Source organism: Chiloscyllium punctatum, chromosome 18 (assembly GCF_047496795.1).
Source record: "Chiloscyllium punctatum isolate Juve2018m chromosome 18, sChiPun1.3, whole genome shotgun sequence".
NCBI lineage: Eukaryota > Metazoa > Chordata > Chondrichthyes > Orectolobiformes > Hemiscylliidae > Chiloscyllium > Chiloscyllium punctatum.
This window is the reverse complement of record NC_092756.1, coordinates 67,545,050-67,571,699: the sequence shown is the minus strand read 5'-3', so window position 1 is coordinate 67,571,699 and position 26,650 is coordinate 67,545,050. Positions and strand designations below refer to the sequence as shown.

The following is a 26,650-nucleotide window of genomic DNA, read 5'->3' as shown; positions in this document are numbered from 1 at the left end:
TTTGGGTTTTAACTTTGATAAAAATACATTAATATTTAAATTTCATTTCTCGCAATATTAGGTTAGTTAATAAAGACATAACAAAGCATCTGGTGAACTTTCTCGGAGCTCTCCTGATTCTATCCAAAAGTCAAGTTCAGGAACTTTGGTAAGAGAATGACAGTCTTTTAACCTTGTGAGATGATACAGTGGTGGCACTCTGGTTCTCCTTTCATAACTGTACACCACAGTGCACTTACCATCATATCAAAGTCAGTTCCCTACCTTTAAGTGATTTTGGGTTCAGATCGCCTCAGGCGACTGACTGTGGAGTTTGCACGTTCTCCCCGTATCTGCGTGGGTTTCCTCCAGGTGCTCCGGTTTCCTCCCACACTCCAAAGATGTGCAGGCCAGATTAAATGGCCATGCTAAATTGCCCGTAGTGTTAGGTAAGGGGTAGAAGTAGATGTAGGGGTATGGGTGGGTTATGCTTCGGCGGGGTGGTGTGGACTTGTTGGGCCGAAGGGCCTGTTTCCACACTGTGAGTAATCTAATCTAATCTAATCTAATCACTGTAATTTTACAGGGACGGAGTGTCATCTGTTGGAATTTATATGACAATTCTGAAGGGCAGAGGAATGATGGCAGGACAACTAGGCATGTAGAGATTCAATCCCAAGGATTAGAATAATGTATTGTAGAAAATACAAAATGAATGTACCCAACTGAACAATAACAACAAATTCCACTTGGCTAAGTTTAAAAAGACAAGGAACAATTTGAAATTGCAAGGCTTATTCTTGATCATACATCAATGTATTCTAACCTGGACAAACCTGAGCAGATTTCAGGTTGGAGTGTTAGTAAAGTTCCAACTACTTGAACAAATAGTAGCACCTGACCTGAGAATGAAGCTGTCCAAAAATGTGTCTGGAATTAATTGGGTACAATGCAATGACTAGAAGCTCCCATTGAATATCTTGACAATATAGTCAGATATTAACACTATTGTGGGTGCAGGTACATTTCAGCGCTAAATGCTCGATGAGTCTGATTGAACCTGCCTGACTTCTTCCCAAAACCAAAAGACCAGGAACTCAATTTGGAATCGGTTCAAATGTAAAGTGTTGTAGTGGGAATTAAGTAAGATTTTATAAACAGGTGTTACAATAGGAGTAAGACAATGTCTTACAAACTAGTACTGTAAGGCACGTTTTGGCAAGCCCGAACCTTGAGCAGGAATTACTGGAGAGGAACCTTGTACACAATGACGCCGTAATAATGAAACTAGATAAATTTAGGATATATGGTCGGCATGAATGAGTTGGAACAAAGCATCTATTTCGGTGCTGATCTGTCCTATAACTCTATGACTGTAATTGCTAAGTGGGAAAGCAAGCTCTGTTTGGTCGGGCAGTGGTTACCATGAGTTTCATATCAGTTACATGGTGATTCCAATCAATACCCATCAAATAATAGTTCTCATACATTTGGTACTAGACTTGTTGGAACATAATCAGGTGAAAGGAATCCTCAGTAGATGACCTCTCATCATAAAGGATCATACAATATGCAAGACCTGGTTGTACAAGCCATAGATTTGGAATTCTGGATGTAAGGAACTTGGACATTAAAATATCAAAAATGTTGGATTGAAGAGTCACATTTAAAGGAACCTCTGTTTATGTTCCCATCCATAATTTTGCTGCAACCGTTGGTTTGTTTGAAAAGTACTTAATATTGGTTTTGTTGGCAGGGTTAGCATTGTGGCGGCTTGTTTAGTACAGATCAGAATGATTTGTTAGATGTTTTCTCTGCATTAAATTTGATCTTCTATATGGCTTGTTTACTTACTTGCTTATGTCCTCCTGAAGTCACTGTCACTATATTGCCCTAGGCTTTGGGTTTACTTATTTTGTCCATTTGAAGGTATGACCATAGCTGGAAAAGCTGACATTTATCACAGAATCCCTTTGGCCCAACAAGTCCACACTGACCCTCTGAAGAGTATCCCACTCAAGCCCATTCCCCATTGCTCTACATTTACCCCTGACTAATGTACCTAACCTACACATCCCTGAACACTATGGGCAATTTAGCATGGCCAATCCATCCTAACCTGCCCACCATTGCAGCACCCGTAAGAAACCCACACAGCCACGGGGAGAATATGCAAACTCCACACGGACAGTTGCCCGAAGCTGGAATCAAACCTGGGTCCCTGGTGCTGTGAGGCATCAGTGCTAACCACTGAGCATCCATGGTCTCACCCCTACTTGTCCCTGATAAGATGGGGAGCTGAGCTGCCAACTTGAACAATTTCAGTCTGTGTGGTAAATCATAGAATCCCAACAGTGTGGAAACAGGCCATTTGGCCATCAAGACTGTATCATCCCTTAAGAGTGCATCCCAACCAGACTCACATCCTTACATTATAACCCTGCAATTCCCATGGCTAATCCACCTAGCCTGCACATCTCCATTCACTATGGGCAATATAGCAGAGCCAATCCGCCTAACCTGCGTATCTTTGGACTTTGAGAGGAAATATCCTCATTCCTGATGAAGGGCTTATGCCCGAAACGTTGATTCTCCTGCTTCTCGGATGCTGCCTGACCTGCTGTGCTTTTCCAGCACCACATTTTCGACTTTGAGAGGAAACCAGAACGTGTGGAGAAAACCCATGCAGACGCGGGGAGAATGTGCAAACGCCACACAGACAGTCACCCAAGTTTGGAATCAAACCTGATGCTGTGAGGCAGCAGTGCTAATCACTGAGTCACTGTGCTGCCCTGTGGATTGCAGCAGTTTTGTTACTGCTGAATGGTTTGGTGAATCACTTCAGAGGGTGGTTAAAATGCAACTGCTTCACTGACATGAATCTGAAGTCTTACATAAGCCTGATTGGGAGAAATGAACAGTATGAAACAAATAGGTTTTAATGACAAACCTATGGTTTCATGAGCAGTATTTCTGATAAAAGATATTTTATGCTTACTGCCTAATTACGAATGTAAATTGCCCAAATGTATTCAACTTAATTTTGTTCACTTATAAATCCAAAGGGTATGTTGAATTAGTAGTAATATCACTGGACTAGTCATCATGGTGTCCAGGGAGACATGGATTCAGCTCCCACTCTGGCAGCTAGCAAAATTTGAATTCAGTAAAAATCTGGAACTAAAGCTGGCTTAATGATGACCATTCAATCATAGTTGTAAAAACCCCAGTGTTTCACTCATACCCTTTTGGGGAAGGAAATTTGCTATCCTTACTTGTGACTCCAGATTCAAACCATTCACAAACTCATTTCTGAAGAGGCATTCCTGGACCCGAAACATTAACTCTGCTTTCTCTCCACAGATGCTGCCAGAGCTGCTGAGTTTTCCAAGCAATTTTGTTTTTGATTTCCAGCATCTGCTGTTCTTTGATTTTCTTTTTTTTTAACCAACCCACTCAATTCCACAGCAATTCAGGATGGGTGATAAATGTTGCCAGTGATGCCCACAGCCTACGAACAAACAAAATAAAACTCGCTAGTTGTCCCTTAGCTAATTTCTTATTCATGCTGATTTCCATACCTTGAAACACACAGCTTTAATACTGTTTAAAAGTATTTTGCGTGACACCTGATCAAACACCTTTGAGTTGGATTTAATTCTACGTGAAGGATCTGCCAGAGAATTAGGTTTGATCAGAATATTTTCAATTTTTCAGGCTGGAAAATACCGAAATCAGTGATGTGGCAATGAAACAACTGTGTGTGGCCATGAAGAATTCTTGTTGCAGATTGCAGTCATTAAGGTCAGTGAAAACAGAAAATAAATGAATTCATGTGCATCATTGAGCATCCACGGGGAGAAAAGACTGATTAAGAGTTTGGGCCAGAGTGGTGATGCAATACGAGAAAAGGTAAGAGAAAAATTATCCAAATGCAAACTAAAAACAAACAATTGGATTATTGTATTTCTCCAGTCAGAAAGGGATGTTTAACTTTAATAGTTTAGCAGCAAAAATAAGGTATTCAGCCTGTCAAGTCTGCTCTGCGTTAAATGAGATCGTGTCTATCTCATAATCCTGAACTCCTTTACTGACTTATCCTCATAACCATCTCACACATTGTAATAAATTCTCTGCAACCCTTAATTCTCTTACTGATTAAAAATCTGGCTATCTTAGCCTTGAATATACTTAACGATTCATCTCTACAGTGTGGTACAGAATTCCATAGATTCACTACCTTTAGAGGGAAAAAAAACCACACATCTGTCTTTAGTGGGTGAACTTTCATTGGATTATTTCCTCTAGTCCTAGATTCTGCCACAAGGGGAAGCAAACTCTCCTCATCTGGCCTATCAAGTCCTCTAAGAACCTTGTATGTTTCAATAAGATTACCTTTCATTCTTCTAAACCAATGAGCACATGAGCCGACTCAACCTCACCTCAAGATAGTCCCTCATATCTGGGATCAGAATAGCTGAGCCAGATTGCAATTCTGCCAGGGCCAGTACTGGCTTGATGGAACTAGCCATCAGCTGGAGCCATGCTTATGAGAGCAGTTTCCAGAATCCAGAGGAGTGTAGACCCAGGAAAGGAAGGTGGAATGCCAGACATATAAATGTATGAATCATGAAGTTAGCATTAATAAGGGGAAGAGTAAGCAGAGAGCAGATGATTGCAAAACAACTGGTGGCCTGAAATGCATATACTTTAATGCAAGGAGTATAGGGGGAAGGCAGATGAACTTAGGACTTGGATTGGTACCTGGGAGTATGATATTATTGCAATCACAGAGACTTGGTTGAAGGAAGGGCATGATTTGCAACTAAATGTTCCAGGATATAAACACTTCAGACAGGACAGGGAGGGAAGTAAAATCAGGGCAGGTGTTGCATTACTGGTCAGGGATGATATCACGGCTGTGCTAAAGGAGGACATGATGGAGGGCTTGAGTAGTGAGGCATTATGGGTGGAGTTGAGAAATAAGAAGGTTGCAGTTACATTGTTGGGGCTGTATTACAGGCCTCCCAACAGTGAGCATGAAGTAGAGGAACAGATGGATAAACAGATTATGGAAAGATGTAGAGGCAACAGGCAGTGATGGGAGATTTTAATTTTCCTAACATTGACTGGGATACACTTCGTGTCAGAGGTCTGGATGGGACAGAATTTGTAAGAAGTGTCCAGGAGAGTTTTCTGGAACAGTATGTCAATAGTCTGAGGGAAGGGGCCTGGTGTTGGGGAATAAGCCAGGCCAGGTGGTAGAAGTTGTGGTGGGAGATTTCTTTGGTAACAGTGACCACAATTCTGTAGGTTTTAGAATACTCGTAGACAAAGATGAAAGAGATTCTAAGGGAACAGTACTAAACTGGGCCAAGGCCAATTATATCAAAATTAGGCAGGATCTTGGAAATGTGGATTGGACATAGCTATTTGAAGGGAAGTCCACATTTGGTATTTGGGAGGCTTTCAAAGGTAGGTGAAAGATAGTGCAGGATAGGCATGTCCCGTTGAAAGCAAGGGTAACTAGAGAAAGGATTGGTCTACTAAAGGATATATAAGAAGGCTATGTGCCAAACCTGAGAAAATGGGTGAGATTCTGAATGATTACTTTGCATCAGTATTCACTGAGGAGAGGGATATGATGAATGTTGAGACTAGAGTTCGAAGTTTGATTACTCTGAATCACGTTGACATAAGTAGGGAAGATGTGTTGGGCAGCTGGATGTTATTAAGGTGGACAAATCCCCAGGACCAGATGGGATCTATCCCAGGTTCCTGAAGGAGGTGAGAGAGGAAATAGCTGGGGCCCTGACAAATATCTTTGTATTATCCTTAAACACAGGTGAGGTGCCAGAGTACTGGAGGGTTGGTCATGTTGTCCCCCTGTACAAAAAGGGTAGGAGGGATATCCGGGTAACTACAGACCAGTGCGCCTGACGTCAGTGATGGGAAAGTTGCTGGAGAAGGTACTGAGGGATAAAGTCTACTTATATTTGAAAAGAATGGGCTTGTCAGTGTTAGGCAACATGATTTTGTACGGGGGAAATCATGCCTTACCAACTTAATAGAGTTCTTCAAGGAAGTGACCAAGTTGATAGATGAAGGAAGGGCATATACACAGACTTTAGTAAGGTGTTTGATAAGGTTTGATATGGTTCCTTATGGTAAACTAATGGAGAAAGTGAAGTCACACGGTGTGCAGGGTGTTCTAGCTAGGTGGATAAAGAACTGGTTGAGCAATAGGAGACAGAGTAGCAGTTAAAGGGAGTTTCTCGAAATGGAGAAAGGTGACCAGTGGTGTTCCACAGGGGTCTGTGCTGGGTCCACTGTTGTTTGTGATATACATCAAAGATCTGGAAGAGGGCACTGTTGGTATGATCAGCAAGTTTGCAGATTACACAAAGATTGGTGGAGTAGCAGAAAGCATAAGGGACTGTCAGACAATGCAGGAGGATATAGATAGAATGGAGAGTTGGGTGGAGAAGTGGCAGATGGAGTTCAATCCAGGCAAATATGAGGTGATGCATTTTGGGAAGTCTAATTCTAGAGCGAATTATACAGTAAATCGAAGAGCCTTGGGAAATGTTAGAGCAGAGAGATCTGGGAGTTCAGGTCCATTGTACCCTGAAGGTTGCTGCACAGGTGGATAGACTGGTCAAGAAGGCATGTAGTATGCTTGCCTTCATTGTACGGGGTATTGATTATTCAAGAGCTGACAGGTCATGTTAACATTGTACAAGACATTGGTTCGGTTGCATTATGAATATTGTGTACAGTTCTGGGCGCCACATTACCAAAAGGATGTGGACACTTTGGAGAGGGTGCAGAGAAGGTTTACGAAGATGTTGCCTGGTATGGAAGATGCTAGCTATAAAGAGAGGTTGAGTAAGTTAGGATTGTTTTCTTTAGAAAAAAGGAGTTTGATGGGGAGACCTGATTAAGGTCTACAAAATCATGGAGGGTTTAGACAGAGTGGATAGAGATAAGCTTTTTCCCAGGGTGAAGGATTCAATAACGAGAGGTCATACTTTCAAGGTGAGAAGTGAAAAGTTTAAGGGGGATTCACGCAGCAAGTACTTTACACAGAGGGTGGTAGGTGCCTGGAATGCATTGCCAGCAGAGGTAGTAGAGGCAGGCACGGTAGATTCATTTAAGTTGCGTCTGGACAGATGCATGAGTAGGTGGGCAACGGAGCGATACAGACGCTTAGGAATTGGGTGACAGATCTCGACAGTCGATTTGGATTGGCTCAGGCTTCGAGGACTGAAGGGACTGTTCCTGGGCTGTAAATTTTCTTTGTTCTTTAACATTAAGAGTTATTGGGGTCGTCTGTGAAAGAGCGGTTCAAGGCAGTTTCAAGTCAAAAGTGAACAACTGGAATCCCTTGTGAAGTTTTAGTGAGATTTGGTGACCCACATTCCCATGAGCAAATGAGGTGGGGGGGGGAGGGGGGTGGGTGGGCTTGTTGCTGAGCAATCCGTGGAGTCTGTCTCAATTATAATTGTTCTTTGATATATTCTGTGGTGTGTTAGACCATTGTATGTCTGTTGTTCTGTTTTGTCTCATGTTAAGTTTGAGATATTAGAACATAAATTATAACTAATCCTGCATTGTCTAAATCTTTTAATGTTAATAACCTTTACATGTTTGTTTGAGTAAGCTTTATTTTTAATAAGCTGGTTATTCTTTATTGATTAAATAAATCTGGATGAATTGATTGTAATTCTAAACATAGTCTGATACGTATATAATTAACAAACCACCAAACTGAGTATATTTAACACAGAAACAGAAATTGCTGTCGAAATTTAGCAGATCTGGCAATATCTGTGGAGGTAAAGCAGCGTTATTGTTGAATAAATGCTATTTGATAGCACAGATGATAACACCTTCTATCCCATTACCAATTATTAAGAGGTCACCCCAATGGGATGGACTTAGTTGGATGAAAGGGGGGTGCGGGGATGTTCTCCTGTTTGTGGAAAAAAATGTACCTGAGTAATTTTTTCTTGCAGTGTACCTGTGCAGTAGAAGTACTGGAACAGCTTAATGACTTGGCAAGGAGCATGGCTGGTTGTGGAGTACATTTCTTCACTACTATTGCTGGAATGCTGTCAAGGCCCTTAGCCTTTGCAATATTTTTTGTGCTCAACTGTTTCTTGATAACACGTGGAGTGAATTGAAGTGGCTGAAGACTGACGTGTGATGTGGGTCCTCAGCAGGAGGTTGAGATGGATCGTCTCACTTGGCACTTCTAGCTGAAGATACAGCCTTATCTTTTGCACTGATGAACTGGACTCACCCATAATTTGAGGCTGACGATATTTGTGGCACCTTCTGTTCCGGGTAGTTGTTTGATTGTCCACCACTATTTTCAGCTGGATCTGTCAAAATATCAGAACTTTAATCTGATCTGCTGGTGTGGGATCACTTAGATTTCTCTAATACTCTCTGCTTCCACTATTGAGCCACAAGTAGTCCTCTGATGCCTCATTTTTAGGTATGAGTATTGATGCTCCTGACTTGCCCTCCAGCACTGTTCATTGAATGAGGGTTCATTCTCTTGGCGTTAATGTTAAAGTGAGGGATATGCTAAGAAAACCGATTGTGGTTCAATACAATCTTACTGCTGCTGATATGCTTCTTTTATCCACAGTTAGTGCATCTCATTGTGTCATAAATCAAATCCATTTTGCACAGCGGAAGTTAACATGGAAGTTGGTGCAGATAAATGCAAAAGACCAAAGCACAGAAAGGAAAAACATTACAGGGCTATAAGGAAAGGAAAGGAGAGATTTTTAGTGGTCTTGCAAAGAGATGACATGGACTTAATAGACCATATGGCCTCCTTCTGTGCTGTGGCCATTTGGTATTTCCATGATCCTAAGTAAATTACATTTACTAGTTTCACCTTATTTATCCTGCAATATATAACCTCATAATCCATGAAAATGTGCACAGTTCTCAGTTATAACAAAGCAAGATCAAAACTGTCAAGCTATGCAGTTGGGTAAAGCAAGGCTGTGTTTTGGCAGTAACCTCTTTTGTCTATTCTCTTCCAAGTTGCTTTCACACACTATGGAGATTCAAATGGAGCACCTTTTATTTTTACATTAGAGCTGTAAATTAGAGCAGCAAATTATTATCTCAGAAAGACTGATCTCTGAGACTTAATTGTCTCACCTACTAATCTGTAACTTGTTATTTCCTGTTAACACAGATGATATTACCTTCTGACATTCAATTGCAGCAGCTTAGAGATTAGAGCTTTTAGGCCTGTGGTGAGTTTGAGCTAATAATCAGCATCAGGAATGCTAAAGCTACGGGTCAGGATGTAGAAAATGAACATTTCATCAATATTAACAGGTTCACAACTGGGGGTTGGTGGCATAATGGTAATAAGGTAATAAGGCATAATGGTAATGTTCACTGATGTATTAATCAGACAACTCAGGCTAATGATCTGGGGCATGGATTCTAATCCTATCAGACTAACTGATGGAATTTCATTTCAATTAATAGAATCTGGAATTGAAAGCCAGTCTTGGAATTAGCAACCATGAAATTATCATTGAATACTGTTACAAGTCCATCTGATTCAATCGTGTATTTTACGAAAGAAATCTAACATCCTTACCTGCTCTGGCCTACATGTGACTCCAGATTACAGTTAACTGCAACACAATTGGCAAAGGTTTAGGAAACCTCTCAATCAAGGATAGTTAGAGACAGATTGCCAAAACCATTGATGCTCGTGTCCCATGCTAGAATGAAAAGAAACCCCAAAGGTGAGTCATTGACGCCCTTATAGACTATGGATCAATGATTACCAACTACCTTTATTTCTGAGATACTTTATTTCTGATATTCAAACCAGGATTGCCAAATTGGGAATATGGACTAGCAGAAAACTAACTGATGCAAACCAGCTAATACAAAGCTTGTGGTCTCAGTGCCCTTCCTGATAGCAATAAAGCATGACATGTTATGCTAACCAAGAAAAATGACTGAATAGCTTCCACATTTGCCATCTCAGATGAATATTTGGCATGTCCAGTGCATTGAATATGGAAGGACATCAGCCTGGAAGGGCCGCCAGTATGTTTTTACCCACATCTACAATGCAATAATGTCTGCAATCAAGAACTGGACCGTGTGAATGCACGGAAAGTCTTCACTGTTGACTGGAATGCCTGTAAACAATTAATTGGTAAGGTCATGGAAAAATTAGAGGACAAGTTAAGTTAACAGATGCCTCTGGACAATTAGGGATGATCAATAAATATTGGCCCAGCCAGTGGTACTCTCATCCTGTGAATGAATTTTAAAAATTGATAGCCTGCTTGCCAATATTCAGCCTGAGTTCCACAGGACCATTTTACTCTCAAATTTATGACAGCTTTGATTCAAAAATGGACAAACAAGTTGAATGCCAGAGCAGACCATGACTATTATTGATGCCAAGGCTATGTCAAGATTGAGTGTGGCATTATGGGCAGTAGCAAAATTGAAGTGGATGAAAATCAGGAAATAGCTCTCAAATGACAAGTATCATGGGTAGCAGAAGGGAGCTAGCTAGTCATTATCCTAACATTACTCGTCTATAGTTCACATACATCCCTGTAATTTGCCTGTAGATTGTTTTTCTCTTTATTTGAGACTTACCTCCCCAGTAGTGTGAACATTCCTTTCTTCTCATCTGTACCAAGTGGATTCTGCCTTTGTGCAAAAACAAAATACTGTGATGCTGGAAATCTGAAGAAAGAAGAGAAAATGCTGGAGAAACTCAGCAGGTCTGGCAACATTTATGGAGAAAAAAATATAGTAAATCTGATATAACTTTTCTACAGAAGCAGTGTTATATACAGAGTCAGAATTGACTTGGAATATAACCCAGATTCTGCTTGTGCATCATCTTCCAACAGTACATGGTCCGACTTAGGCAATACTGATATCCCACCTAACTTGATTCCTTCCCTTTTTTTTGAACATTTCAAATCAATGAGTGTTAAGCATCCTGTTCTCTGCATATTAGCAACATGATGTGAGAACATTATATTCCAACAATGCTATTCGTACCCATAGCTCATCGGTTGTGTTCACCATATTTTGTATTATTGTGAAGTTGGGTAGAGTAATTGCAGGTTGGGAGACAGGAAGTTAGAACTTGGTCTTTGTAAAATGTTAGGGGGAAAGCATTGTGTGGTCTCATTAAAAGATGTTTTTTTGTGCTTAGAGAATTTTGAAAATAATAGATGTCTGCGGACAGCAGCTTGAACAGAGAGTATCTGAATTCAAACATTTGTATCAAAAGGCCATACGGTTAGCAGGCCAAGCAGCAGTTTAATCAAGACAACAGGTTTTGAATTTAGCCAATCAATTTAAACCAGGCACTTAGATACCAAAAACCTATTAACTTTAAATGTGATGGTTTTGACAGCATAGGAACAACCTTATTGTAAGAAGTAGATGTGTCATCAAGGGTATAAAATAAAGGGGCAGTTGGACAGAGCCCCAGATCTAACTAGGCGAAAGTGAGGACTGCAGATGCTAGAGTCAAGAGTGTGAAAATCCTGATGAAGGGATTTTGCCCGAAACGTCAATTTTCCTGCTCCTTGGATGCTGCCTGACCTGCTGTGCTTTTCCAGCACCACACTCTTGACCCCAGAACTAACTGCCATCTGCTGGAGCTAAGAGCCCTCAGCTGTAGAGAGAGAAATTGGCTAAAGAACAAAGAAGATTACAGCACAGGAACAGACCCTTCAGCCGTTAAAGCCTGCACCAATCCAGGGCCTCTATCTAAACTTGTCACCTATTTTCTAATGCTCCCTGCCCATTTATGTATCTGTATAGACACATGTTAAATGACGCTATCATGTCCGACTCTACCACCTTCACTGGCAATGCATTCCAGGCACACACCACCATAAAGAACTTTCCATGCATATCTCCCTTAAACATTTCCCCTCTCACCTTAAACTCATGATCCCTAGTAATTGAGTCCTCCAATCTGGGAAAAAGCTTCTTGCTATCCACCCTGTCTGGACCTCTCATGATTTTGTAGACCTCAATCAGGTCCCCATTAACCTCCGTCTTTCTAATGAAAGTAATCCTAATCTACTCAACCTCTTTTCATACCTAGCGCCCACTATACCCGGCAACATCCTGGTGAACCTTCTGTGCACCCTCTCCAAAGCATCCACGTCCTTTTGGTAATTTGGCGACAAGAACTGTACACGGTATTCCAAATGTGGCCAAACCAAAGTATTATACATCTGTAACATCTGTCAACTCTTGTACTCAATACCCCATCCAATGAAGGCAAGCATGCTGTATGCCTTCTTGACCACTCTATTGACCTGTATTGCCACCTTCTGGGTACAATTGACCTGAACACCCAGATCTCTCTGTACATCAATTTTCCCCAGGGCTTTTCTATTTACCATATAGTTTGCACTTGAATTGGATCTTCCAAAATGAATCACCTCACATTTGCCCGGATTGAACTCCATGTGCCCAACTCTTCAATCTATCTATATTCTGCTGTATTCTCTGGCAGTCCCCTTCACTATCTGCTACTCCACCAATCTTAGTGTCATCTGCAAACTTGCTAATCAGACCATCTATACCTTGCACCAGATCATAATCAACAGTGATCCCAGCATGGATCCCGTGGAACACCACTGGTCACAGTTCTCCATTTTGAGAAACTCCCTTCCTCTCCAACTCTCTGTCTCCTGATGCCAGCCAGTTCTCTATCTATCTGAAGAAGGGCTCATGCCTGAAACGTCGATTCTCCTGCTCAATGGATGCTGCCTGACCTGCTGCGCTTTTCCAGCAACACATTTTCAGCTCTATCTATCTAGCTAGTACACCCCGTTGCCTAACACTTATAATGGGAATAGATCCTATCCCTCAGTATTTTCTCCAGCAGCTTCCCTACCACTGATATCAGGCTTACTGGTCTATAATTATCCTTCTTAAACAAAAGGATGACGTTAGCAATTCTCCAGTCCTCCAAGACCTCCCCTGTGTTCAAGAATACTGCAAAGATATCTGTTAAGGCCCCGGCTGTTTCCTCTCTTGCTTCACTCAGTAACCTGGCTCTCTTCCTGATGAAGGGCTTTTGCCCGAAATGTCGATTTTCCTGCTCCTCAGATGCTGCCTGATTTGCTGTGCTTTTCCAGCACCACTCTCATCCAGAACCTCAGATAGATCCCATCCGGACCTGGGGAATTGCCCACCTTAATGCTTTTTAGAATACCCAACACTTATGCCCTCCTTATGCCGACTTGATTTAGAATAATCAAACCATCTACCCTTAACCTCAACATCCATCATGTCCCTCTCCTTGGTGAATACCGATGTAAAGTACTTGTTAAGAATCTCACCCACTTTCTCTGACTCCATGCATAACTTTCCTCTTTTGTCCTTGAGCGGGTCAACCCTTTCTCTAGTTATTCTCTAGCTCCTTATACATAAATAAAAGGCTTTGGGATTTTCCTTAATCCTGTTTGCTAAAGATATTTCATGATCCCTTTTGGCCCTCTTAATTCCTCGTTTCCAATTGGTCGTACATTCCTGATATTCTTCCAAAGCTTTCTGTCTTCAATCGCTTAGGTCATATGCCTGCTTCCTTTTTCCTCTTAACTAGTCTCACAATTTCATCTGTCATCCATGGTTTTCTAATCTTGCCATTTCTATCCCTCATTTTCACAGGGACATGTCTGTCCTGCACTCTAATCAACCTCTCTTTAATATCCTCCCACATATCAAATGTGAATTTACCTTCAAACAGCTGCTCCCAATCTACATTCTCTAGGTTCTGCCAAATTCTTGGTATGGTTTCCTTCCCCTGATTTAGCACTCTTCCTTTAGGATCACTCTTGTCTTTGTCCATGCATATTCTAAAACGTACAGAATCATTAAAAATCATACAACACCAGGTTATAGTCCAACAGGTTTATTTGGAAGCACTAGCTTTCAGAGCGCTGCTCCTTCATCAGGTGGTTGCGGAGTATAAGATCGTAAGGCACAGAATCTATAGCAAAAGCTTAGTGTGATGCAATTGAAATTATATATTTAAAAAGACCTGGATTGTTTGTTAAGTCTCTCATCTTTTAGAATGATCATGTTGGTCTCAGTTCTTTCATATGTAAATCGCAAAACTGTTTTAAAAGTTGCATTCTCAAGTAAGCTTTAACAATTGGTGTCATGTTGGTCCAGACTTTGCATTGAAGGTGGGAGCTGCCCAGTGTGAGACTGCCTGTGCCACAATGGTCAGACTGATTCTAATCCAAAAACATGGATTTACAGGTTCTTACATGAATTCATGCAGTTTTTGAGCAAAGTAAAATGTAATTCTGCAAATACAAATTTACCCCACAAACTTGTGTATGTGTGCATACGGGTGCGTGTATGTGTGGGGGGATTTTGGGGGGGGGGGTGGGGCTTATGAGTGTCTGTGAGAAATTTGTGAGAGTGTGGATGTGTCAGCAGATGAGAGAGGGTCTGTGTGTGTGTGTGTGTGTAGTGCAATGGGGTCACCTGTAGTGTGACATGAACCCAAGGTCCCACTTGATGCCATCCCCATGGGTACCAAACTTGGCTATCAGCCTCTATTCAGCCACTTTTCATTGTTGCCTATCCCAAAGTCTGCCTTGGAGGACTGTCACCCGAAGGTCTGAGATAGAATGTTCTAGACTGCTGAAGTGTTCTCCAACTAGGAGGGAATACCCCTGACTGTTGATTGTTGTGCGGTGTCCATTCATCTGTTGTCATAACCTCTGCTCGGTTTCACAAATGTACCAAGCCTCAGGGCATCCTTGCCTGCAGTGTATGAGATAGACAATGTTTGCTGAGTTGCATGAGTATCTGCCTCATACATGGTGGGTGGTGTCCCCATGTGTAATGATGGTATCCGTGTTGACACTCTGACACGTCTTGCAGCATCTACTGTGACAGGGTTGTATGGTGTTGTCCTGAAAGCCGGGCAGTTTGCTACAAATAAGGATCTGTTTGAGGTTTGGTGGTTGTTTAAAGGCGAGAAGTGGAGGTGTGGGGAAGGTCTTGGTGAATTGCTCATCCTCATTGATAATGTGTTGCAGGCTGCAAAGAACATGGCGTAGTGTTTTGCTCCTGGGAAGAACTGGACAACGAAGGGTACCCTGTCAGTTGCAGCATGAGTCTGTCTCTTGAGAAGGTCATTACGGTTTCTCACTGTGGCACATCGGAACTGGCAGTCGATGAGTTGAGCATCGTACCCCATTCTTATGAGGGCATCCTTAAGTTCTTCCAGATGCCCATCACGTTCGTCCTCATCTGAACAAACACCCCTCCCCTTCCCCCACCCCCCCCCCCCCACCCCCTCCACCACCACAGACACACCCACATGCACACATACACATCTAAGTTTGTGGGGTGAATTTGTACTTGCAGAATTCCATTTTACTTTGCTGAAACACTGCATGAATCCCTATAAGATTCAGTAAATCTGTTTTTTAGATTAGAATCAGTCTGACCATTGTGGCACAGATAGTTTCACACTGGGAAGCTCACACTTTAAATGCATCATCTGGACCAACATGACAGCAATTGTTAAAGTTCACTTGAGAATGTAATTTTTAAAACAGTTTTGCGATTTACATATGAAAGAACTGATACCAACATGGTCATTCTAAAAGTCGAGAGACTTAACAAACAATCCAGGTCTTTTTAAATATATAATTTCAATTACATCACACTGTAAGCTTTTGCTATAAATTCTGTGCCTTATGATCTTATACTCCACAACCACTTGATGAAGGAGCAGTGCTCTGAAAGCTAGTGCTTCCAAATAAACCTGTTTGACTATAACCTGGTGTTGTATGATTTTTAACTTTGTGCACCCCCGTCCAACACCGGCATCTCCAAATCATTACAGAATTGTGATCACTATTCCCAACGTAATCCCGTACTGAGGTCCCTTCCCGAGTTTGATTATTTACATACTGGTCTAGAAAACCCTCTTGGATGGTCCTTACAAATTCTACTCCATCCAGACCTCTAACACTAAGTGAATTCCAGTCAATGTTGGGGAAAATCAAAATCTCCCATCACCACCACCCTGTTGCCCCATATTTTTCCATAATCTGTTTACATATTTGTGTCTGTATCAGCTCGCTGTAGTATAGCCCCAACATTGTTACCGCACCCTTCCTATTTTGAGATCTGCCCATATTGCCTCACTTCTCGAGTCCTCCATAATGCCATCCTTCAGCACAGCTACGATATCCTCTCTGATTGGTAATGTAACTCCTCAACCCCTTTTACCTTCCTCTCTATCTCACCTGAAGCAGTGATATCCTGGGCTATTTAGTTACCAATCATGCCCTTCCCTCAACCAAGTCTCAGTAATAGCAAGAACACCATACTGCCAGGTACTAATCCCAGGTACTAAAACAAATGCAACTCAGACCACCAGTCCCTTTGCGTTCATCATCTGCTCCCTGCCTACTCTTCCTTTTAGTCACGCTGACTTCATGATCTGGTTCCTTACAGGCTTTAGTTACTACCTCTTTCTAGTCCACTAACCTCCTCATTTGTTTCCCATCCCCCTGCCGCATTAATTTAAACTCTCCCAACAAGTGTGAGCAAAAGCACCTCCGAGTACATTGGTTCCAGTCCTGCCCAGGTGTAGACTGTCCAATTTGTAATAGCTCCACCTCCCCACAAATGGTCCCAATGTCCCAAAAATCTGAACCCCTCCCTCCTGCACCATCTCTGAAGCCAAGTATTCATCCTGCCTATTCTTTCATTTCAACTCTGACTAGCACGTGGCACTGGTAGCCATCCTGAGATTATTATCTCTGACATTTTACTTTGTAACTTGGCTCCTAACTCCCTAAATTCTGCTTGTGGGACCTCATCCTGTTTATTACCTATTTCATTCGTGCCTAAATGCACTATGACAGCTGGCTATTCACCCTCCCCCTTTAGAATCTTCTGCAGCCGATCTGAGACATCCCTGACCCATGCACTTGGGAGGCAACATATCATTCTGGAGTTTCATTTTCGACCACTGAACCTCCTATCTACTGCCCTTACAATTGCATCCCCTATGACAATAGCCTTTCCACATCCAATTACAGAGATGCAAGTTTGATTCCACCCTTGGGTGACTGTCTATGTGGAGTTTGCACATTCTCCCCATGTCTGTGGGGGTTTGTAAAGTCTCCCTGTGTCTGTAGGCATTTTCTCCAAGTGCTCTGGTTTCCTCTCAGTCCAAAGATGTGCAAGTTAGGTGGAGTGGCCATGCTAAATTGCCAAGAGTGATCAGGGACGTGCAAGCTAGGTGGGATAGCCATGGGGAATGTGGAGTTGCAGGGATTGGGGTGAGGTTTTAGAGGGTCTGCATGGGATGCTCTTTGGAGAGTTGGTGTGAAATCAGTGGCTTGAATAGCCTGCTTCCACACTATAGGGATTCTATGATTCCTCCTCTTGAAAGCACATGATGTTTTGGCATCAACCACTTTCTGCATTAGTGAATTCCACAGCTCACCACTCTGCAGGTGAAGCTATTTCTGTTCATCACAGTTTTAAAAGGATTGCCCCTTATAAGAATGACTGGTCAGGCAAGTTGAAACAATTGTTAAGAAGCCTTAGAGAATCCTTGCGTTTATAAATAGAGGCAAAGATTATAAAAACAAGGAAGTTCTGCTATACTTCTACAAAGGATTGATCAAACCACATTTGGCATATTTTGGGTATCTTATTCATGACAAGATGTTAATACCCTGGAGAGTGTGAAAAAGATTTACTAGAAGGATTCTAGGAATGAGGGATTTTACGTACAAGGATAGATGAGTGGAGAAAATTAAAAGGTGAAACAAAACAGAAATTGCTGGAAAAGCTCAGCAGATCTCCACATTTGTGGAGAGAAATCAAAGCCAACATTACAGTCGAGTGACCCTTCCTCAGAACAGGTTAAAAGGTGACCTTATTGAGGGTTAAAATTACAAGGTGACCTTATTGAGGTGTTCACAATTATGGACAATTATGAGTAAAGAAGGGTGTTCTGTCTCCACTAGGTGGTATGTCAATCCAGGATTGTCAGTAACAGAGCTGGAAATGAGCTGAGGAGAAACTTCTTTACCCAAAGAGATGTTAGGATTTGGTATGTACTGCCTGGGAGAGTGGTGGGGGTGAATTCCAATTCCAACAGAGGTTTCTAAAGAGAGCTGGATATGTACGAGACAGGTACAGAGATAGAGATGGAGAATGAGACTAGCTGGGTACCTCTTTTGGGAGCTTGTACAAACATGATGGGCTGAACGGCATCTTTCTGTTCTGTAAAATTCTATGGTTCTAGACTCCCCTAATCTTTATTTTGTCTGCTAACCAATTTTCTAACCACTTCAATACACAACCTCGATTCTATGAACTTTAATTTTTCATATTGATCTCTTTGTGAAACTTTGTCAAAAGCCTTCTGAAACTCCAAATAAAACATATCCACTGGCTCCTGTGACCAACTCTATGAGTTACATCCTCAAAGAATTTCAATATTGATCTTATGGCCCAAAGGGCCTGTTCCTGTTTTGGTATGATAGGCATCATTGATGATACAATTGAAGATGGTTATAGAACACCAGCCTGGGAAATTCCTGCAGTAATTGCCTGGAACTGAAATGATTGACATTTAACAACCCGAACTCCACTGGACTATGTGGCAATATCACCATGCTAAATGTGACAGACTTTGACCAGATCTAGCAACTCAAGGCTGGGTATCCATGGGTCGTCAACAGCAGCAGCATTATACTCCAGCACAATCTGTAACCTCGTGGCCCTGCATATTCCCCCATTCAACCATTACCATCAAGCCAAGGGATCAACCCTGGTTCAATGGAGAATGCAGGAGGGCATGCCAGGAGCAGCACAGGCAGACCTGAAGATGACGTGTCAAGCTGGTGAAGCCACCAAACAGGATTATGGTCAGTATGACTACAAACAGCAGAAAGTAATGGTTGTATTCATTTTATGGGATGTGGGTGTCACTGGCTAGGCCAGCATTTATTGCCCATCCCTAGTTGTCCATGAGAAGGTGGGGTGAGCTGCCGCCTTGAACTGCTGCAGTCCATATGCTGTGGGTTGACCCATAATGCCACTATGGGACAGTGACAGTGAAAAAATAGCAATACATTTCCAAGGATGGTGAGTGACTTGGAGGGGTAATTGAAGATGATGGTGTTTCTATAGATGTGCTGCCCTTGCACTTCTAGATGGAAGTGGATGCGTATTTAGAAGGTTCTGCCTGAGGATCTTTGCTGAATTTCTGCACTGCATCTTGTAGATAGTACACTCTGCTGCTACTGAGCATTGGTGGTGGAGGGAGTGAATGCTTATGGATGTTGTTCCAATCAAGTGGATTGTTTTGTCCTGATGGTGTCAAGCTTCTTGAATGTTGTAAGGGATGCACTCATTTCAGGCAAGAAGGGAGTCATTCTATCATATTCCTGACTTGTGCCTAGTAGATGGTGAACAGGCTTTGAGGAGTCAGGAGATGAATTACTTGCCACACTATTCCTAGCCTCTGACCTACTCTTGGAGCCATTGTGTTTATGTGGTGAGTCTAGTTGAGTTTCTTGTCAACGATAACCCCCAGGATGTTGTTAGTGGGGGATTCAGTGATAGTAACACTATTGAATGTCAGGGGACAGTTGTTAGATTGCCTCTTATTGGTGATGGTCATAGGCTGGCATTTGTATGGCACGAATGTTACTTGCCACTTGTGAGGCCAAGCCTGGATATTGTCCAGATCTTGTTGCATTTGAATATGGACTGCTTCAGTATATGAGGAATCGTGAACGTCATGCAATCATTGGTGAATATCCTCAGTTCTGACTTTATGATGGAGGGAAGGTCGTTGATTAAGCAGCTGAAGATGGCTAGGTCAAGCATACTCCCCTGAGGAACTGCTACAGAGATATCCTGGGGTTGAGATGACTGACCTCCAACTGCCATGACCATCTTCCCATGTGTCAGGTATGACTCCAAACACTGGAGAGTTTGCTGCCTGATACCCATTGATTCCAATTTTGTTAGGGCTTCTTGATGACATGCTCTGTCATAGAGTCATAAAGTCACAGAGATCTACAGCACGGAAACAGATCGTTTGTTCCAACTTCTCCATCGAATACAGCCTTGTTGTGAAGGGCTGTCACTCTCACCCCACCTTTGGAATTCAGTTCTTTTGTCCGTGTTTGAACCAAGACTTTAATAAGGTCAGTTGCTGAGTGGCCTTGGCATAACCCAAACTGGGTGTCACTGAGCAAGTCATTGCTGAGCTGGTGCTGCTTGATAGCACTGTTGATGATGCTTTCCATCACTTACTAATGATCGAGCATAGACTGTTGGGGCCATAATTGGCTCAGTTGGGTTTGTCCTGCTTTTTGTGTACAGGGTATATTTGGGCAATCTTCCACATTGTCAGATAGTTGTCAGTGTGTAACTGTACTGGAACAGGTTGGCTTGGGAGCGGCAAGTTCCGGAGCACAAGTCATCTGTACTATTGCTGGAATATTGACAAGCCCTTTACAATATCCAGTGTCTTCGACCATTTCTTGATATTACATGGAGTGAATCGATTTGGCTGAAGACTGGCATCTGTGATGCTGGCGACCACTGGAGAAGGCTGAGATGGATCATCCACTCAGCACTTCTGGCTGAAGATTGCTACGAAAGCTTCAGCCTTATTTTTTGCACTAATGTGCTGGCCTCTTCCAAATTGAGGATGGGGATATTTGTGGAACCTCCTCCCCCAGTGAATTGTTTAATCATCCACTACCATTAGCGATTTGATGTGACAGAACTGCAGAGCTTAGATCTAACCCATTGATTATGGGACCATTTAGCTCTATTTCTTGCTGCTGATGCTGTCTGACATGCAAGGAGTCCTGTTTGGTGGCTTCACCAGGATGACATCTTACTTTTAGGTCTGCCTGATGCTGCTTCTGGCATGCCCTCCTGTGCTTTCCATTGAACCAGGTTGATTCCCTGGCTTTATGGTAGTGGTTGACTGGCAGATATGCCAGGGCATAACATTGTGCTGGAGTACAGTTCTGCTGTTGTTGATGGCCCACAGCACGTCATGGATGCCTAGTGTTACGTTGCTCGGTTTGATCGAAGTCTGTTCCGTTTAGCACAGTGAAAGTGCCACACAACATGATGGAGGTTATTCTCAAACTGAAGGCAGGACTTGTCTCCACAAGGACAGTGCGGTGGTCACTCTTACCAATACTGTCATGGACAGATGCATCTACAGCTGGCAGATTAGTAAGGACGAGGTTAAGTATGTTTTTCCCTCTTGTTGGTTCCATCACCATCTGCTACAGACCCAGTCTAGCATCTGTGTCCTTTCGGACCCGACCAGCTCGATCAGTAGTACTGCTGCCGAGCCACTCTTGGTGGTGGACATTGAAATCCCCCACCCAGAGTACATTTTGTGTCCTTTCCATCCTCAGTGCTTCCTCCAAGTGTTGTTCAACATGGAGGAGCACTGATTCATCAGCTGAGAGACGAATGTACTCGGTAATCAGTAGGACGTTTCTTTGCCTCAGTTTAAACTGAAGCCATGAGACTTCATGGGGTCCAGTGTCAATGTTGAGGTTTCCCTAGATAACTCCTTCCCAACAGTGTACTACTGCACTGCCACCTCCACTGGGTCTGTCCTGCTGCTGAGACAGAACATATCCAGGGTTAGTGATGGTGGTGTCTGGGACATTGTCTGTAAGGTATGATACTGTGAGCACGACTATATCAGGCTGTTGCTTGACTAGTTTGTGAGACAACTCTCCCAATGTTGGCACTAACCCCCAGAGGTTAGTGAGGAGGCCTTTGCAGGATTGACAGGGCTGTTTCTGCTGTTGTCTTTTCTGGTGCCTAGATCGATGCCAATTGATCAGTCCAGTTTCATTTCTTTAGACTTTGTAGCGATTGGTACAACTGAATGGCTTGCTAGACCATTTCAACTTCCTGACTCAGTGTGGTCTTGAACTCTCGGCCTCAGCATGGACGTGAACTCCCAGCCTCAATGTGGACTTGAACTCCTGGCCTCAACGTGGATTTAAGTACCTGGTCTAAGTGTGGACACAAACTCCTGGTGTCACAAATCTAGTCCCTTTTTTTGATTAGATTTGCTACAGTATAGAAACAGGCCCTTTGGCCCAACAAGCCCATACCGACCCTCCGAAGAGTAGCCCATCCAGACTCATTCCCCGACCCTCATTTATTCCTGACGAATGCACCTAGCACTTTGGGCAATTTAGCATGGCCAATTCACCTGGCCTGTACATCTTTGGATTGTGAGAGGAAACCCACTCAGACACAGGGAGATTAGATTAGATTAGATTATTTACAGTGTGGAAACAGGCCCTTTGGCCCAAAAAGTCCATGCCGAACCTCCGATGAGCAACCCACCCAGACCCATTCCCCTACATTTACCTTTCACTGAACACTACGGGCAATTTAGCACGGCCAATTCACCTAACCTGCACATTTTTGAACTGTAGGAGGAAACTGGAGCACCCGAAGGAAACCCACGCAGCCATGGGGAGAATGTGCAAACTCGATACAGACAGTTGCCCGAGGCTGGAATTGAATGCAGGTCTCTGGCGCTGTGAGGCACAGTGCTAACCACTGCATCACCGTGCTGCAACTCCTAAAAGTTGGTCCTTGGCTTAAGGAGACTCTGTCCTTGATATTTTTCAGAGGGACAATAAACCAGGCCGGGCTCCGATCAGTCTGGTTTGGTACAGAGATGAAAAGGACTTTGAGAGGTCTTTTGTTTCTGTGAAAACAGATGAGACTTCAGGCCAAAGTGGTCTTGTTTTAGAAGGGACCTGTATAAAGAAAGGGGAGTGGTCAGCTCTCTAGCTGAGCTGAGCAGTTTTAGTTCACTCTTGAACTGATTGGAAGTTCAATAGGGAGCTGTGTGAAAACTCTCTCTCTCTCTCTGCCCTTCAACTTCAACCTGTAAGCATGTGTTCCATTTATACTGGTTTTTAAAGAGAGTTTCCTTATTGGGATTGTTGTGTATATTCGGAACAGCATAATTAAGTCCAGTTGGATAGGCTGAATTCTATAAGGGGTCTTTTATTTGTGTTTCATTGTGTAATTTTGTGAATAAATTTTTTGTCTGTTTTAAAATCTAGTAGTCAACCTCGCTAACTAACTTCAGGTAATTTTCAATGTACACTTACCGAAACAAATTGCAAAGTTATGGTCTGGGGGTGCCTGCTTACTTTAAGTGGTCTGGCCTGGTCCATAACACCGGCCTCAGTGTGACCTCGGGTTCCAGGCCTCAGCGTGGACTCGTGTTCCCGTCCTCGGCGTGGGCCCGTGCTCCCAGCCTCAGCATGGGCCCGTGCTCCCGGCCTCAGCGTGGGCCCGTGCTCCCAGCCTCAGCGTGGGCCCGTGCTCCCAGCCTCAGTGTGGACTCGTGCTCCCGTCCTCGGCGTGGGCCCGTGCTCACGGCCTCAGCGTGGGCCCATGCTCCCGGCCTCAGCGTGGACCCGTGCTCCCAGCCTCAGCGTGGACTCGTGCTCCCGTCCTCGGCGTGGGCCCGTGCTCCCAGCCTCAGCGTGGGCCCGTGCTCCCAGCCTCAGCGTGGGCCCGTGCTCACGGCCTCAGCGTGGGCCCATGCTCCCGGCCTCAGCGTGGACCCGTGCTCCAGGCCTCGGCGTGGCCTTGTGCTCCCGGCCTCGGCGTGGACTCGACTTTCAGCACTCTTGGCCTCTCGGTGGTGAGGTCTGGGTTGGAAGGACTATTATTCTCAAACCTTATGTTTCTCTCTTTTCTTAAGAATTTGTACTTAAGAATTTGTAGATAGGTGCCATGGTAACTAAGATGGTGCCATAAGCGACGACTTGTAAACCTTTTACTGTACCCATGCGAGTACATGTGATGATATTGTTGTAGGAGGGTCAGTATCAGATTGGAGAAAAAAATGGATTAAATGCAGAAAACTAGAATTAATGGTAATTGGTCATTATATAGCCTGCTGGATGGTACATGGTGGCATTTCTCTGGGGTCAGTGCTAAGGGCACACCTGTATCTGCATGATGTGGGTATGGGAGTATAGTATGAATATCAACTTTCTTCATGATACCAAACTTGGGGCTGTGGAAGGACAGAGGATGATACGTATTGCTTGCAACAGAACATACATGAGTTAATGGACTGAGCAGACGTGTGACAGATGAAATTTAACACAGAAAATTGTGAGGTCTTTCTTTTTGGCCAAAGGTGGGCTATTTAAACTTCAGACAGAATCTTATCGGAGTCTGACCAAAGTAGCTTGCAGTGAGATACCTACCAGAATCTGACAAGTGAGCCTGGGTGGATTCAGTTCGATACTTACTCCAGATGATCTCCATGTTGGAACTTGGGCACCAACAGCTCACAGCATCCCATGTGGGTAATGGCCACACACATACTCCATAGACATGAGCATGTGACATAAGCTGGCCTCTATAGGAACCATAGAATCATAAAATCCCTGCAGTGTGGAAACAGGCCATTCAGCCCATCGAGTCCACACCAACTCTCCGAACAGCCACCCACTCAGACCCACCCTGTATTTTCCATGGCTAAACCACCTGGCCTGAACATCCCTGGACACTACGGGCAATTTAGTATAGCCAGTCCACTCAATCTACACATCTTTGGACAGTGGGAGGAAACTGAAGCACCTGGAGGAAGCCCATGCAGTTGTGGGGAGAATGGGAAAACTCCAAACCTGGGTCCCTGGTGCTGAGAGGCAGCAGTGCTAACCACTGAGCTACCATGCCACCCATATCACATTTCCGATTCACTTACAGGTTGATTCTGCACTTCAGTGCTGCACTTTGGCCTGTACTGGCAACTATCATTGTAGTGCTGCACCCAGGACATGCACCCAGCCTAAGGACTGGAGCAGGCCTCATAGTATTCACTCACTTTGGCTCACAGCACCATGCCTGGCATTTTCAAATAAAAATCAAACTCCCTTTTGAGTTCCTTGACTGAACATTGCTCCATCACACTTTCCTTTTGTCTTGTGAATTCCTCTCAAGATCTTATATGTTTCGAATAGACCAGGTGTCATTTTTCTAAATTCCAATGGATATGGAACCAGTCTGTCCAACCTTCCTATGAAGGTAAGTCCATCAACCCAGGAATTAGTTGGGTCGGTGAACCTTTTCTGAACTTTTTGTGATTCCTGCACTAGGCCACACAGATCACAATGTGGTGGAAGCCAGGACGTCAAATAAATTCAATAAGGAAATAGATTCTTAATTATTAATGGATTTCAGGAGGTCTCTTCTGGAATACTGTGTGTAGCTCTGGTTGCCCTGCCATAGGAGGAATATTATTAAATAGGAGCAGGTTCAGAAAAAAAATACCAGGATGTTGCTGGGAATGGAGGGTTTGAATTATAAAAATAGACTGGAGAGGCTGGGACTTTTTTCACTGGAGTTAAGAGGTCGACCTTATAAAGATTTATAAAATGATGAGGAGAACAGATAAGGTGAATAGCAAAGGTCTTTTCTTTAGAGTGGGGGAACTAGGCAGGGCATATTTTTTAAGTTTGAGAGGGGAAAGTTTTAAAAAGGACGTGAGGAGCAACCTTTTTACACAGAGAGTGGTTTGTGTGTGGAATGAATTGTCAGAGGAAATCGTGATGGCAGGTACAGTTGCAACATTTAAAAGGTGTTTGGATCAGTACATGAATAGGAAATGTTTGGAGCAATATGGGCCAATTGCAGGCAAATGGGACTAATTTACTTTGGGAACATGGTTGGTGTGGACTAGTTGGACTGAAGGGTCTTGTGTCTATGGTGTTATGAGGAGCGGAGTTGAGGCCAACACGTGCTCAGCTATGATTGTTTTAAATGGCTTGAGGGGCTGAATTGCCTACTCCTGCTCCTGGTTCTTATGTTTATGTGAACTGCTTCCATATATTTGCATCCACTCTTAAGCAAGGAGCCCAACACTATACACATAATTCAAGATAGTGTCACTAATGCCCTGTGCAATTGTAGCAAAACTTTCCCACTTCTTTTCATTTCATTTCTTTTGTAATAAACAGGAATATTCAATTTGCCTTCCTGTTCACTGGTTGTACCTAATGTTTTGTGACTCATGTACCAAGACACTCAGATCCCTGGTGTATCACAGTTTTGTAACATTTGTCCATTTAAATAACAAACTGCTTTTCTATCCTTCCTGTCAAAATGGACAAGTTCACATTTTCCTACATTTTAGTCCATCAACCAATTATTTTGCCCACCATCTAAAATTTTTTATAAATTCTTTATGACTTTCTCACAATTTGCTTTCATACTTATTTTGCCAATGAAAATTTAGCAACAAGACATTAGTCCTTTTATCCAAGTTATTGATAGGGATTTTAAGTAGTTGAAGCTTTTATATGTTTTATATGAAACATATAAATAGAAAGCAGGAGAATAACAGCTTCGCTTCACTTGGAGGTCGCCACTGATGATGTTACCTAGCCAGGTAATGAAATATCTGGATATCAAACCTACAGCTCAGCGAGCAAAGCTACACCCCAAACCCCAACCTGAGCTACAAACCTTCACAAACCTTGCACGTTATCATATGCGTTTGGAAATCTAAGTACAC

At 43.1% G+C, this 26,650-nt stretch overlaps 1 pseudogene; it reads left to right on the top strand.

Annotated features, from left to right (window-relative positions):
- Positions 1–26,650, top strand: part of LOC140489159 (NACHT, LRR and PYD domains-containing protein 3-like) — a 139,430-nt pseudogene that overhangs the window by 59,394 nt on the left and 53,386 nt on the right.